Source organism: Arvicanthis niloticus, chromosome X (assembly GCF_011762505.2).
Source record: "Arvicanthis niloticus isolate mArvNil1 chromosome X, mArvNil1.pat.X, whole genome shotgun sequence".
Taxonomy (NCBI): domain Eukaryota; kingdom Metazoa; phylum Chordata; class Mammalia; order Rodentia; family Muridae; genus Arvicanthis; species Arvicanthis niloticus.
Genome location: NC_047679.1, coordinates 46,923,785 through 46,939,397, shown reverse-complemented (window position 1 = coordinate 46,939,397; position 15,613 = coordinate 46,923,785). Strand labels below are relative to the sequence as shown.

The 15,613-nt window shown below is 52.5% G+C and overlaps 1 pseudogene; it reads left to right on the top strand.

Moving 5' to 3' along the window:
- Window positions 1-432: 432 nt before the first annotated feature.
- LOC117694943 (melanoma-associated antigen B4-like) lies at window positions 433-1,441 on the top strand (annotated as a pseudogene).
- Window positions 1,442-15,613: the final 14,172 nt, after the last annotated feature.

Sequence of the window (15,613 nt, the reverse complement as noted above, 5' to 3'; positions counted from 1 at the left end):
GCCCTGTGCCCACCTCTCCTACTCTGAGACATCCACCCCTGACAAAAGACGCCTCTACAAACGTGGGACTCAATCACCCATGCAACCAAGCAAGTACAGTAACCTTTCTTCTGCGGGGTGCTGCTAGAGCCTCTTTCTTCTCCCCTCCCCCTCATTTCTCTCGGCTGTGGGCTAAGTGCAGCATAGTTAGGAATGGTAGGCTGTGACCTTAGACTTATTATTCCTTCTTTTTTATGGAGCAGGCAGTTAATAATAGAAGTCCAGTAGGTTCCTAAAGAAGTGTTCTCATAGAAACATGCAAAAGCTGACTTAAACACAAGAAGGAGTCCTCCCTGATGAAATTCTCATACAATTTCATGCTCTCTTCATGAGGTGTCTGCATCACTAGCATACTATCTACACATCTCGCCATTGTCCCTAGCCAGAATCATCATGCCTCGAGGTCAGAAGAAAAAGCTCTGTGCTCAGGAGAAACAGTTCTAGACCCAAGGTGAGGCTCAGGCTTGTGGAGATGATCAGGTAACAGCAGAAGTAATGCCAAAGGCAGCAAGAGACTCCTCTGCTGCCTACCTAAGGCTAAGTCTTCCAGCACTCCCAAGGCAAGTCAGAAAGCAACAGCATTTGCCAAACTTATTCTGAGTAGCTCTTCCTCAGAACCAGATGAATGTTCCCGTGATGAAAGTGAGCCGAATATCCCAAAGGAACACCCTTTTCTGCAACCAAGATCTGATAGCTAGGATTCTCTTACAGCACCTGCTTTACAACTATAATATGAAGCAGCTCACTAGCAAGGAAGAAATGCTGACGATTATCACCAAGAAGTATGAAGACAACTTTCCTGAGATCTTCAGGAAAGCCTCTGAGAAGCTCAAGGATGCCTTTGCAGTGGAAGTGAGAGAAGTCAACTCCAGTCAGCCCTCATACAACCTCATCAGCAAGCTGAAGCTCCCCAACAATGGGAGGATCCGTGCTGGCAGAGGCTTACCCAAGACTGCTTTCCTGATGAGTGTCCTGGGTATCATCTTCATTCAGGGCAACTGTGCCAGTGAAGAAGAGATGGAAAATCCTGAAGGAGAAGAAAATCTATCCAGGGAAGAAGCACCGCATCTTTGGTGAGCCCTGGAAGCTCATGACCCAGTATTTGATAAAGCTGAAGTACCTGGAGTATGGGCAGGTGGCCAACAGTGATCCTCCATGCTATGAGTTCCTGTGGGGTCCCCAAGCCCATGCTGAAACGAGCAAGATGAAAATCCTGGAATATTTGGCCAAGATCAATAAAACAACACCTAGTGCCATCTTGACCCTTTACCAAGAGGCTTTGAAAGATGAGCAAGAGCAAGCAAAAGCCAGAGATGAAGATAATACTGACACCACTGACCAGTCTACTGAAGGTTCCCCAGAAAAATCACCAGCAGCTTCTTCCACCCCTGTTGACACTTGAAGGTTTCCTGTCATCAAGAGATTTTCTTGAAAATATAGAATAATCTTAAGAGTTAGTAAGTCAGCATACTGGGAATAGCAGGAGATTATCAACATGGTTAAGCCTAGTTTTCTTTAAGTGCTTTCTTTGTTTGGTTTGGTAAAGTTAAATATAATAAGTGCAAAGAAATAATTTCCTTGGCTTGTAAAAAACATAGATAAAAGCAAATGTGTACTCATTATACTTTGTGTTTATTTACTGATATGCAACAAATATATATTAAATATATTATTTTTAGAAGTTCATGTGAAAGTATTAGAAAGGTAATATAATATTCCAGCCTCCAATTTTAGACTTTTTGAGCAAAGTTCTACAGTTTTTCCAGGAGGACTAAATTTCCCCTTTCAGAGTTAATGTAAAGTAAAAAGGGTGTAAGGTTTATGGTGTTTCTTATAAGAGCAATCAAGTTGTAGTTCATTGAGCAAGATATGTAGCAAATATGGAAGAGTTCAATTCCCAAAACTGGATGTAATTTTCATCCATCATTCATGTAGGTGTTGGACTAACTGGACTTTTAAAGTAGTGAATAAATGCCATGACCTTACATGGTATACATTTGAGTTTAGGGGCAAAATCCTGTAAGTGTATGCTAGTAGCTCAGATAAAATATACACTGGGGTTGGGATGGAATGGAAGTGTATCACCTTAATTGACATTTAATTTTCACAGTTCTGGATACAGAAAAGTGCACGATTAAGGTGACAACTGACTCAGTTCATAAAAATGCTACCCTTATTTAATTAAGACTTTGAGGGAGTCAAGAACAGGGAAGTAAGAAATGGGCAAAGGTGAAGGACAAGTGAAGAAATGGAAGGAAGGCAGAGGGAGATAAGGAGGAAAGGAGTCAGCCAGGGAGAGGAAGAAGAAAAAAAAGAGGAGGAGGAAGAGAAGGAGAGTACAAGATTGAGTGAGAAAAATATACTCTTCCTTGTTTTAGTATAGCTAGCATCTAAAGGCTCTCTTACTCTATCTTAAATGGGATGTCTTCATCCAACCCCTTCCCTAAAGGGTTCAAAGATCTATGTGAAAGAGGATGCAAAAATATTATAAAAAGCCAGTCCCTGGTGGCACATGCTTGTAATCCCAGCACTTGGGAGGCAGAGGCGGAGGTGGAGGTGGCTGAGGCGGCAGAGGCGGCAGGAGGCGGCAGAAGGCGGCAGGAGGCAGCAGAGGCTACAGAGGCTGAGGTGGAGGCAGAGGCGGCAGAGGCAGCAGGAGGCGGCAGGAGGCGGCAGGCAGAGGCAGAGGCGGCTGCAGAGGCAGAGGCAGCTGCAGAGGTGGAGGCAGAGGCTGCGGTGGAGGCAGCAGAAGCAGCAGAAGCCGCAGAAGCGGCAGAGGCAGAGGCAGAAGCGGCAGAAGCAGCAGAGGCAGACGCAGCAGAGGCAGACGCAGAGGCAGACGCAGAGGCAGAAGCAGCAGAAGCGGCAGAAGCGGCAGAAGCGGGAGAAGCGGCAGAAGCGGCAGAAGCGGCAGAGGCAGAAGAGGCAGAAGCAGCAGAAGCAGAAGAAGAGGCAGAAGAGGCAGAGGCAGAGGCAGAAGTGGCAGAGGCAGAGGCAGAGGCAGATGCAGAAGAGGCAGAAGCGGCAGAAGTGGCAGAAGCGGCAGAAGTGGCAGAAGCGGCAGAAGCGGCAGAGGCAGAGGCAGAGGCAGAGGCAGAAGCGGCAGAGGCAGAGGCAGAAGCAGCAGAAGCGGCAGAAGCTGCAAAGGCAGAGGAAGAAGTGGCAGAGGCAGAGGCAGAAGCGGCAGAGGCAGAGGCAGAAGTGGCAGAGGCAGAGGCAGAGGCAGAGGCAGAGGCAGAGGCAGAGGCAGAGGCAGAGGCAGAGGCAGAGGCAGAGGCAGAGGCAGAGGCAGAAGAGGCAGAGGCAGAGGCAGAGGCAGCAGAGGCAGAGGCAGAAGCAGCAGAAGCCAGAAGCAGCAGAAGCTGCAAAGGCAGAGGCAGAAGTGGCAGAGGCAGAGGCAGAAGTGGCAGAGGCAGAGGCAGAGGCAGAAACAGCAGAGGCAGAAGCTGCAGAAGCAGAGGCAGAAGTGGCAGAAGCGGCAGAAGAGGGAGAAGAGGCAGAGGCAGAGGCAGAGGCAGAGGCAGAGGCAGAAGCGGTAGAGGCAGAGGCAGAAGCGGCAGAGGCAGAGGCAGAAGCAGCAGAGGCAGAGGCAGAAGAGGCAGAAGCCAGAAGAGGCAGAGGCAGAGGCAGAGGCAGAGGCAGAGGCAGAGGCAGAGGCAGAGGCAGAGGCAGAGGCAGAGGCAGAGGCAGAGGCAGAGGCAGAGGCAGAAGAGGCAGAGGCAGAGGCAGAGGCAGAGGCAGAGGCAGAGGCAGAGGCAGAGGCAGAGGCAGAGGCAGAGGCAGAGGCAGAGGCAGAGGCAGAGGCAGAGGCAGAGGCAGAGGCAGAGGCAGAGGCAGAGGCAGAGGCAGAGGCAGAGGCAGAGGCAGAGGCAGAGGCAGAGGCAGAGGCAGAGGCAGAGGCAGAGGCGGCAGAGGCGGCAGAGGCGGCAGAGGCGGCAGAAGCGGCAGAAGCGGCAGAAGCGGCAGAAGCGGCAGAAGCGGCAGAAGCGGCAGAAGCGGCAGAAGCGGCAGAAGCGGCAGAAGCGGCAGAAGCGGCAGAAGCGGCAGAGGCAGAGGCAGAGGCAGAGGCAGAGGCAGAGGCAGAGGCAGAGGCAGAGGCAGAGGCAGAGGCAGAGGCAGAGGCAGAGGCAGAGGCAGAGGCAGAGGCAGAACCGGTAGAGGCAGAGGCAGAACTGGCAGAGGCAGAGGCAGAGGCGGCAGAAGCGGCAGAAGCGGCAGAAGCTGCAGAGGCAGAGGCAGAGGCAGAGGCAGAGGCAGAGGCAGAGGCAGAACCGGTAGAGGCAGAGGCAGAAGCGGCAGAAGGGGCAGAAGCGGCAGAAGCGGCAGAAGTGGCAGAGGCAGAGGCAGAAGTGGCAGAGGCAGAGGCAGAAGAGGCAGAGGCAGAGGCAGAGGCTGCAGAAGCAGAGGCAGAAGCGGCAGAAGCGGCAGAAGCGGCAGAAGCGGCAGAAGCGGCAGAAGCAGCAGAGGCAGAGGCAGAGGCAGAAGCGGCAGAAGCGGCAGAAGCTGCAGAGGCAGAGGCAGAGGCAGAACCTGTAGAGGCAGAGGCAGAAGCGGCAGAAGCGGCAGAAGGGGCAGAAGCGGCAGAAGCGGCAGAAGTGGCAGAGGCAGAGGCAGAAGAGGCAGAGGCAGAGGCAGAGGCTGCAGAAGCAGAGGCAGAAGCGGCAGAAGCGGCAGAGGCAAAGGCAGAAGTGGCAGAGGCAGAAGCGGCAGAGGCAGAAGTGGCAGAGGCAGAGGCAGAAGCGGCAGAAGCCAGAAGCAGCAGAAGCAGAGGCAGAAGTGGCAGAGGCAGAAGCGGCAGAGGCAGAGGCAGAAGCGGCAGAGGTAGAGGCAGAAGCGGCAGAGGCCTAGGCAGAGGCAGAGGCAGAGGCAGAGGCAGAGGCAGAGGCAGAGGCAGAAGAGGCAGAGGCAGAGGCAGAGGCAGAAGCGGCAGAGGCAGAAGCGGCAGAAGCAGAAGAGGCAGAAGAGGCAGAAGAGGCAGAAGAGGCAGAAGAGGCAGAAGAGGCAGAAGAGGCAGATGAGGCAGAAGAGGCAGAAGAGGCAGAGGCAGAGGCAGAGGCAGAGGCAGAGGCAGAAGCGGTAGAGGCAGAGGCAGAAGCGGCAGAGGCAGAGGCAGAAGTGGCAGAGGCAGAGGCAGAAGAGGCAGAGGCAGAGGCAGAGGCTGCAGAAGCAGAGGCAGAAGCGACAGAAGCGGCAGAAGCAGCAGAAGCAGCAGAAGCGGCAGAAGCGGCAGAAGCGGCAGAGGCAGAGGCAGAAGTGGCAGAGGCAGAAGTGGCAGAGGCAGAAGAGGCAGAAGAGGCAGAAGAGGCAGAAGAGGCAGAAGAGGCAGAAGAGGCAGAAGAGGCAGAGGCAGAGGCAGGGAGGCAGAAGAGGCAGAGGCAGAAGAGGCAGAGGCAGAAGAGGCAGAGGCAGAAGAGGCAGGGGCAGGGGCAGGGGCAGGGGCAGGGGCAGGGGCAGGGGCAGGGGCAGGGGCAGGGGCAGGGGCAGAGGCAGAAGAGGCAGAGGCAGAGGCAGAAGAGGCAGAGGCAGAGGCAGAGGCAGAGGCAGAGGCAGAAGCGGCAGAAGCGGCAGAAGCGACAGAAGCGGCAGAAGCGGCAGAAGCGGCAGAAGCAGCAGAAGCGGCAGAAGCGGCAGAGGCAGAGGCAGAAGCGGCAGAAGCGGCAGAAGCTGCAGAGGCAGAGGCAGAGGCAGAACCGGTAGAGGCAGAGGCAGAAGCGGCAGAAGCCGCAGAAGGGGCAGAAGCGGCAGAAGAGGCAGAAGTGGCAGAGGCAGAGGCAGAAGTGGCAGAGGCAGAGGCAGAGGCAGAAGAGGCAGAGGCAGAGGCAGAGGCAGAAGAGGCAGAGGCAGAGGCTGCAGAAGCAGAGGCAGAAGCGGCAGAAGCGGCAGAAGAGCCAGAAGCGGCAGAAGCGGCAGAAGCGGCAGAAGCGGCAGAAGAGGCAGAGGCAGAGGCAGAAGTGGCAGAGGCAGAAGCGGCAGTGGCAGAGGCAGAGGCAGAAGCGGCAGAAGCCAGAAGTGGCAGAAGCAGAGGCAGAAGTGGCAGAGGCAGAAGCGGCAGAGGCAGAGGCAGAAGAGGCAGAGGCAGAGGCAGAAGCGGCAGAGGCCTAGGCAGAGGCAGAGGCAGAGGCAGAGGCAGAGGCAGAGGCAGAGGCAGAGGCAGAGGCAGAGGCAGAGGCAGAGGCAGAGGCAGAGGCAGAGGCAGAGGCAGAGGCAGAGGCAGAGGCAGAGGCAGAGGCAGAGGCAGAAGAGGCAGAGGCAGAAGCGGCAGAGGCAGAAGCGGCAGAGGCAGAAGCAGCAGAGGCAGAAGAGGCAGAAGAGGCAGAAGAGGCAGAAGAGGCAGAAGAGGCAGAGGCAGAGGCAGAGGCAGAGGCAGAGGCAGAGGCAGAGGCAGAGGCAGAGGCAGAAGCGGCAGAGGCAGAAGCGGCAGAAGCGGCAGAAGCAGCAGAAGCGGCAGAGGCAGAGGCAGAACCAGTAGAGGCAGAGGCAGAACCGGCAGAGGCAGAGGCAGAGGCGGCAGAAGCGGCAGAAGCGGCAGAAGCTGCAGAGGCAGAGGCAGAGGCAGAGGCAGAACCGGTAGAGGCAGAGGCAGAACTGGCAGAGGCAGAGGCAGAGGCAGAGGCAGAAGAGGCAGAGGCAGAGGCAGAGGCAGAAGAGGCAGAGGCAGAAGCAGCAGAGGCAGAAGTGGCAGAGGCAGAAGCGGCAGAGGCAGAAGAGGCAGAAGAGGCAGAAGAGGCAGAAGAGGCAGAAGAGGCAGAGGCAGAGGCAGAGGCAGAGGCAGAGGCAGAGGCAGAGGCAGAGGCAGAGGCAGAGGCAGAAGCGGCAGAGGCAGAAGCGGCAGAAGTGGCAGAAGCAGCAGAAGCAGCAGAAGCGGCAGAAGCGGCAGAAGCGGCAGAGGCAGAGGCAGAACCAGTAGAGGCAGAGGCAGAACCGGCAGAGGCAGAGGCAGAGGTGGCAGAAGCGGCAGAAGCGGCAGAAGCTGCAGAGGCAGAGGCAGAGGCAGAGGCAGAACCGGTAGAGGCAGAGGCAGAAGCGGCAGAAGGGGCAGAAGCGGCAGAAGCGGCAGAAGTGGCAGAAGCGGCAGAAGCGGCAGAAGCGGCAGAGGCAGAGGCAGAGGCAGAGGCAGAAGAGGCAGAAGTGGCAGAAGCGGCAGAAGCGGCAGAAGCGGCAGAAGCGGCAGAAGCGGCAGAAGCGGCAGAAGCGGCAGAAGCGGCAGAAGCGGCAGAGGCAGAGGCAGAGGCAGAAGCGGTAGAGGCAGAGGCAGAAGGGGCAGAAGCCGCAGAAGGGGCAGAAGCGGCAGAAGAGGCAGAAGTGGCAGAGGCAGAGGCAGAGGCAGAGGCAGAAGAGGCAGAGGCAGAGGCAGAGGCAGAAGAGGCAGAGGCAGAGGCTGCAGAAGCAGAGGCAGAAGCGGCAGAAGCGGCAGAAGAGGCAGAGGCAGAGGCAGAAGTGGCAGAGGCAGAAGCGGCAGTGGCAGAGGCAGAGGCAGAAGCGGCAAAAGCCAGAAGCGGCAGAAGCAGAGGCAGAAGTGGCAGAGGCAGAAGCGGCAGAGGCAGAGGCAGAAGAGGCAGAGGCAGAGGCAGAAGCGGCAGAGGCAGAAGCGGCAGAAGCAGAAGAGGCAGAAGAGGCAGAAGAGGCAGAAGAGGCAGAAGAGGCAGAAGAGGCAGAAGAGGCAGAAGAGGCAGAAGAGGCAGAAGAGGCAGAAGAGGCAGAAGAGGCAGAGGCAGAGGCAGAGGCAGAAGCGGTAGAGGCAGAGGCAGAAGCGGCAGAGGCAGAGGCAGAAGTGGCAGAGGCAGAGGCAGAAGAGGCAGAGGCAGAGGCTGCAGAAGCAGAGGCAGAAGCGACAGAAGCGGCAGAAGCAGCAGAAGCAGCAGAAGCGGCAGAAGCGGCAGAAGCGGCAGAGGCAGAGGCAGAAGTGGCAGAGGCAGAAGTGGCAGAGGCAGAAGCGGCAGAAGCCAGAAGTGGCAGAAGCGGCAGAAGCAGAGGCAGAAGAGGCAGAAGAGGCAGAAGAGGCAGAAGAGGCAGAAGAGGCAGAAGAGGCAGAAGAGGCAGAAGAGGCAGAAGAGGCAGAAGAGGCAGAAGAGGCAGAAGAGGCAGAAGAGGCAGAAGAGGCAGAGGCAGAGGCAGGGAGGCAGAAGAGGCAGAGGCAGAAGAGGCAGAGGCAGAAGAGGCAGAGGCAGAAGAGGCAGGGGCAGGGGCAGGGGCAGGGGCAGGGGCAGGGGCAGGGGCAGGGGCAGGGGCAGGGGCAGGGGCAGGGGCAGAGGCAGAAGAGGCAGAGGCAGAGGCAGAGGCAGAGGCAGAGGCAGAGGCAGAGGCAGAGGCAGAGGCAGAGGCAGAGGCAGAGGCAGAGGCAGAGGCAGAAGCGGCAGAAGCGGCAGAAGCGGCAGAAGCGGCAGAAGCGGCAGAAGCGGCAGAAGCGGCAGAAGCGGCAGAAGCGGCAGAAGCGGCAGAAGCGGCAGAAGCGGCAGAGGCAGAGGCAGAGGCAGAAGCGGCAGAAGCGGCAGAAGCTGCAGAGTCAGAGGCAGAGGCAGAACCGGTAGAGGCAGAGGCAGAAGGGGCAGAAGCCGCAGAAGGGGCAGAAGCGGCAGAAGAGGCAGAAGTGGCAGAGGCAGAGGCAGAGGCAGAGGCAGAAGAGGCAGAGGCAGAGGCAGAGGCAGAAGAGGCAGAGGCAGAGGCTGCAGAAGCAGAGGCAGAAGCGGCAGAAGCGGCAGAAGAGGCAGAGGCAGAGGCAGAAGTGGCAGAGGCAGAAGCGGCAGTGGCAGAGGCAGAGGCAGAAGCGGCAGAAGCAGAGGCAGAAGTGGCAGAGGCAGAAGCGGCAGAGGCAGAGGCAGAAGAGGCAGAGGCAGAGGCAGAAGCGGCAGAGGCCTAGGCAGAGGCAGAGGCAGAGGCAGAGGCAGAGGCAGAAGAGGCAGAGGCAGAGGCAGAAGCGGCAGAGGCAGAAGCGGCAGAGGCAGAAGAGGCAGAAGAGGCAGAAGAGGCAGAAGAGGCAGAAGAGGCAGAAGAGGCAGAAGAGGCAGAGACAGAGGCAGAAGCAGCAGAGGCAGAGGCAGAAGCAGCAGAGGCAGAGGCAGAGGCAGAAGCGGCAGAAGCGGCAGAAGCGGCAGAAGCGGCAGAAGCGGCAGAAGCGGCAGAGGCAGAGGCAGAGGCAGAGGCAGAGGCAGAGGCAGAGGCAGAGGCAGAAGAGGCAGAGGCAGAGGCAGAAGCGGCAGAGGCAGAAGCGGCAGAGGCAGAAGAGGCAGAAGAGGCAGAAGAGGCAGAAGAGGCAGAAGAGGCAGAAGAGGCAGAAGAGGCAGAGACAGAGGCAGAAGCAGCAGAGGCAGAGGCAGAAGCAGCAGAGGCAGAGGCAGAGGCAGAAGCGGCAGAAGCGGCAGAAGCGGCAGAAGCGGCAGAAGCGGCAGAGGCAGAGGCAGAGGCAGAGGCAGAGGCAGAGGCAGAGGCAGAGGCAGAGGCAGAGGCAGAGGCAGAGGCAGAGGCAGAGGCAGAGGCAGAGGCAGAGGCAGAGGCAGAGGCAGAGGCAGAGGCAGAGGCAGAGGCAGAGGCAGAGGCAGAGGCAGAACCGGTAGAGGCAGAGGCAGAAGCGGCAGAAGTGACAGAAGGGGCAGAAGCGGCAGAAGCGGCAGAAGTGGCAGAGGCAGAGGCAGAAGTGGCAGAGGCAGAGGCAGAGGCAGAGGCAGAGGCAGAGGCAGAGGCAGAGGCAGAGGCAGAGGCAGAGGCAGAGGCAGAGGCAGAGGCAGAAGAGGCAGAGGCAGAGGCAGAGGCTGCAGAAGCAGAGGCAGAAGCGGCAGAAGCAGCAGAAGCAGTAGAAGCGGCAGAGGCAGAGGCAGAACCGGCAGAGGCAGAGGCGGCAGAAGAGGCAGAAGCGGCAGAAGCTGCAGAGGCAGAGGCAGAAGCGGCAGAAGCGGCAGAAGGGGCAGAAGCGGCAGAAGCGGCAGAAGCGGCAGAAGCAGAGGCAGAAGTGGCAGAGGCAGAAGCGGCAGAGGCAGAGGCAGAAGCGGCAGAGGCAGAAGAGGCAGAAGAGGCAGAAGAGGCAGAAGAGGCAGAAGAGGCAGAAGAGGCAGAAGAGGCAGAGGCAGAGGCAGGGAGGCAGAAGAGGCAGAGGCAGAAGAGGCAGAGGCAGAAGAGGCAGGGGCAGGGGCAGGGGCAGGGGCAGGGGCAGGGGCAGGGGCAGGGGCAGAGGCAGAAGAGGCAGAGGCAGAGGCAGAGGCAGAGGCAGAGGCAGAGGCAGAGGCAGAGGCAGAGGCAGAGGCAGAGGCAGAGGCAGAGGCAGAGGCAGAGGCAGAGGCAGAGGCAGAGGCTGAGGCAGAGGCAGAGGCAGAGGCAGAGGCTGAGGCAGCAGAGGCAGAGGTGGCAGAGGTGGAGGAATTGGTGGTGGAGGCGGCCGAGGTGGAGGAGGAGGCAGAGCGGCAGAGGAGGCAGAGGCAGGTGGATTTCTGAGTTCGAGGCCAGCTTGATCTACAGAGTGAATTCCAGGACAGCCAGAACTACACAGAGAAACCCTGTCCTGCAAAACCAAAAAAAAAAAAAAAAAAGAAAGAAAGAAAAGTGTAAGAGCCAGGGGTGGTAGTAGAGTCAAAGAAAACAGTGTTTCAGACAACTGGAATGATGCACGTTTGAACTCAGAGAGACTGTGGCAGCATGCTTAAGACTGTGGGTTCCAGTTTCTCTTTTTCCCTTAGGGTGTCCAAGCTCTATACCAGACAGGGAAGGATAAATCTAGTCCAGACCTTATGGATCAGCAAGATCCAGTCCAACAGTGAATGCAGGGGTGGAGGCAGGAGATCTCTGAAATTTTCAGTGTTACAGCTCTTTTAGACAACATTCAATGACAACTCTCTCAGACATTATTCAACAAAAAGCTTGGGCTTTTTACTCAAAGTGAACAACGGCTTGCAAAGTGGGAAGGGATTCTTCTCAGGATGAATTTTCATTGCTGAGGCTTAAAGTACTGACTTAAGGGCCTTATTTGCATGGAGAGGCATTCCTGGAAGTTGAGCCTGTAATTTCTGCGTATGTGACATTTCTCAGGTAGGGTGTGGGGGGGTTGGGCTCTCCAGATAAGGTAGAGAAGAGGAATCCCTGCTGGCAAAGAAAGCCCTCCATTTTGTGCTTAGCTCAGGGGAGATATCCAGACATAATAGACTACTACCTTGAAATAGCAGGATTTTCCAACATCTATTGACATTTGACATGCACTGTGAAAAGAAGATCCTAATTAATGAGAACATATTAGATTATATTGATTTTATTTTTCCAAATTTATCAAGGGCTACATTTTATTAAGTCAATAATGACTGAAATGAGATAGCTAGATAGGCCATCTTACAGGCAGTGGAAAGATCTGTGACTCATGACAAATTGTAAGACATTGAATTATAGTCTTCTGGGACAGTCTATCCCACACTCAAATTAGTGCTGTCACATTGACATTTAACATGGTTTTACTTATTAAAAAGAACTTTGCCTTGTTTACTATACTAACATTTAAAACTACTCTAAATGCTCTAATACCTTCAAGATATAAATATATCTTCAAGATATAAATATAAGATGCTCTACCACAAGTAGAAGTGTCATACAGCATTCTGCCTTTCTGCTGGGGGTATCCAGATGCCACCAGCATACTGCCCAGGAGGAGGTAGAGCAAAGGCCATAACTGGGAGTCCATAGACCATTTTTTCACTTTGAGGTGTCAAACTACACTGGATGGGGAACAGTGGAGTCTGGGACAAACACTGTGGTACCTGGTCTTCTCTCTGGTATATCACCTGGAGAGGAAGTCAAGAGCAGGTGTTCACAGTCTCCATCCCTTGAGGCATCTATCTATATGCAAAGCGAGAAGGAAGAAGCCCAAGATGAGCAGGATCTGGTCCAATTGGAAGTGATTACCAAGTACTGAAGGGGTAGGAGAAGAGAAAAGCCTTCTTAGGGAGTCTTAGATATGGCTGTTAGAGGAGAGGGCCTTCCCCACTGCGATCTTTAAAGAACAGCACTCTGAGATGATCCTTGCTTGTTCATATTGCTTTTTTTTGGAAGTAGATGTAGGCACATATACTTTATTGGGGTGAACCACGGATTATATACCTCTTGGGGGAAGGGTGTGAGAATACATAGGAATGAAAAGTCATTACCTAAAGGCAAAGGCTATCTAGATAATTCATTAGCGTGGAAAAGAATTCCAGGTGCTATGCTATATAACTGACTGTCCATGGTCCTCTCAGTTGGGTGTCATGGTTATGTGTTCCAGAGCAGGTACAGAGACAGGGAGGAAGCAGCTCTACTCCTGCCATTCTCAAATCTCTGAGATTCTGAGCTCACCCTAAAACCTGGTGGTAAGGCTCTATTGCTGAAGACACCACTTCCTTACACCATTGAATATGGAGAAATCAAGATGCAGCCCCAATAGCAACTTCAGCCCTATAGATATTCATGATTTTGGAAGATACTCTGCACCCTAACAAAGGAGAAAAATCAATCACAAATATTACCTAGCTACAAATGCTGTGATATACAATAGTGACCTGCCTGCAAATTTCATGATGTCCTCATTCTTGAGTCTGGCGCCTTAGACCACTTGGCCATTCTGACACCTGGATGTCCTCGTTCTTAATAGCTGACTAGAACTCCATTGTGTAAATGAACCACATTTATGTAACCATTTTTCCATTCTGGAAGATCTGGGTTGTTTCCAGCTTCTAACTATCACAGATAAGGCCGCTATGAACATAGTGGAGCACATGCCCCTTATGGTATGGTAGGGCATCTTTTGGGTATATGCCCAAGAGTGCTATAGCTAGGTCTTCAGGTAGATATTTCCAATTTTCAGGGAAACCTCCAAATTGATTTCCAGAGTGGTTGTACCAGTTTTCAATCCCACCAGCAATGGAGGAGTGTTTCTTATTCTCCACATCCTCACCAACATGTGCTGTCACCTGAGTTTTTTAACCTTAGCCATTTTGATTAGTGTAAAGTAGAATTTCAAGGTCATTTTGATTTACATTTCCCTGATTACCAAGGACTTTGAACATTTCTTTAAGTGCTTCTTAGCCATTTGAGAGTCCTCTGTTGGGAATTCTCTATTTAGCTTTATAGTCCATTTTTCAATTGAATTGTTTGTTTTGTTTTGTGTGTGTATATATATATATATATACACACACAAAACAAAACACCAATATGTGCTGTCACCTGAGTTTTTGACCTTAACCATTTTGATTGGTGTAAGGTGGAATCTCAGGGTCGTTTTGATTGACATTTCATTCAGAGAGCGAGACAGAGACAGAGACAGAGATAGATATGCCCTCTATAGAATTCGGGGTTAGTGAAGATTTTTTTTCCCTTTCTGCTTGATTGATGCTATGACCAATTATCCCTTTCCACCTGTACACCTTTTATGCCCATTCCCTGAAACAATAAAATAGATTTATTCCTCGGCAGCAACAGTCTCCAGAGGTACTGCCATACTCATGGTCCTCTGAACCCTGCTCTCTGCCTCTGTTTCTTTAGTCCTCTCAGGCTGGTAGCCAAAAGCCTTCAAGGAGAAAGGGGTGTCACATAGAGAGGATGGAGAATACCAGGAGAACAAGGTCCTTTAAATCAACATGAGAAAAGCTCATATGAACCCACAGAGACTGAGTCAGCATGCACAGGGCCTTCACTGGTTTGCATCAGGCCCTCAGCATATATATTATGCTTTCCTGTTTAGTTTTTTTAATGGGATGCTGAGTAGGTGAAGAAGTGAATCTCTGATTCTTTTGCCCTGTCTTGGGTTTTTTTTTTTTCTTGATAATTTGTTCTTTCCAATTCTAATGTGTTGTTTATTTGTTTTTAACGTATCATATTATTTTTAATTAATTTTATTGGATATTTTATTTATATTTCAGATGTTATCCCCTTTCCCCATTTCCTCCACCCAGAAACCTCCTATCCCATTCCCCCTCCTCCTGCTTCTATAAGGATGTACCTACTCCTCCTTACCCACTCCCTCCTCCCAGCCCTCAAATTCCCCCACACTGGGGCATCCAGCCTTCACAGGACCAAGAACCTCCTCTCCCACCTATACCTGACAATGTCATCCTCCCCTACATATATAGCTGGAGCCATGGGTCCCTCCCTATGTGCTCCTAGGCTGGTGGTTTAGACCCTGGGAGCTCTGGTTGGTTGGTATTGTTGCTCTCCCCATGGGGCCACAAATCATTTCAGCTCCTTCAGTAGTCTCTCTAACTTCTCCTTTGGGAATCCCAGGATCAGTTTAATGGTTAGCTGTGAGCATCCTCTTTTGTATATGTCAGGCTCTGGCAGACCTCTAAAAAGACAGCTATATCAGATTCCTGTCAGCATGCACTTCCTGGCATCCACATCAACATCTGCCTTTGGTGACTGCACATGGGATGGATACCCTGGTGGAGTAGTCTCCTGACAGCCCTGCCTTCAGTTTCTGTCCCACACTTTGTTTCCATATATGCTCCCATGTGTATTTTGTTACTTTGGACCAAAGAATCCACACTTTGATCTTCCTTCTTCATGAGCTTCATGTGGTCTGTGAGTTGTATCTTGGGTATTGTGAACATTTGGGCTAATATCCACTTACTAGTGAGTATATACCATGTGTGTTCTTTTGTGACTGCATTACCTCACTCAGGATTATATTTTCTAGTTCTATCCATTTGCCTAAGAATTTCTTGAATTCTTTATTTTTAATAGCTGAGTGATATTCCATTATGTAAATGTACCACATTTTCTGTATCCATTCTTCTGTGGAATGACATCCTTTAGAAGCCTGTTTGTTTTGCAATGAGAGACAGAAATGGAGTGTATCTAAAGGGGAGAAGAGGTGGGGATGATCAAGGAGGAATAACAAGAAAGGGAATACTAGTCAGGATACATTATGTGAGAAAAAGGCTGTTTTTAATTAAAGGGAAGTAAAAGATACAATAAAAGATTAAAAGTAATTATAAAATAAATGAAATCATACAAGTACTATTATTTAATGTCCAATAGGTTACATATATGTGTGTGTATTTGTGTGTGCCTGTTATAAATATTCCAGTATCACTTGAAGCTACAGCTTAGCAGATGCATTCAACAGATAAAATCTGCAAATTCTCAACTATTTTTAAAAATCATAATCACAAGCACCTATGGCTAGATGTGATTCATGAAATTTTCTGACTTGGAGATGATAACCTTGTTTTAACAGTGGCCTTAGGTTGGAAACAGTATGAGTAGGTATGCAGTACCTACAGTGATCACAGGGGAAAGCTTTCAGGAAATGTCCCTTTGTTTCCTATGGGTGTAGTCTTGGGCAGGTGAGGGCCTATGATCACAGGAGCAGACACATTGAAAATAGAAACTATCTCTGTAAGAATGACTGTAAGTGAAGATGATAGTGGAGACTTTTAAAAAATGTTGTCTGATAATGGTTCTACCCCTTGCCAAAGCAGCAAATGGGTTTTATTCAACCTTTTATAGCCTCTCAGAGAGGACAAGTATTTTATCTAAGAGGACAGCATCATTTTTTATTTAAACTTGTGATGTGTGTGTATGTGTGTGTGTTATATGTATTTGAATACACATATACATGCTGGTGCTC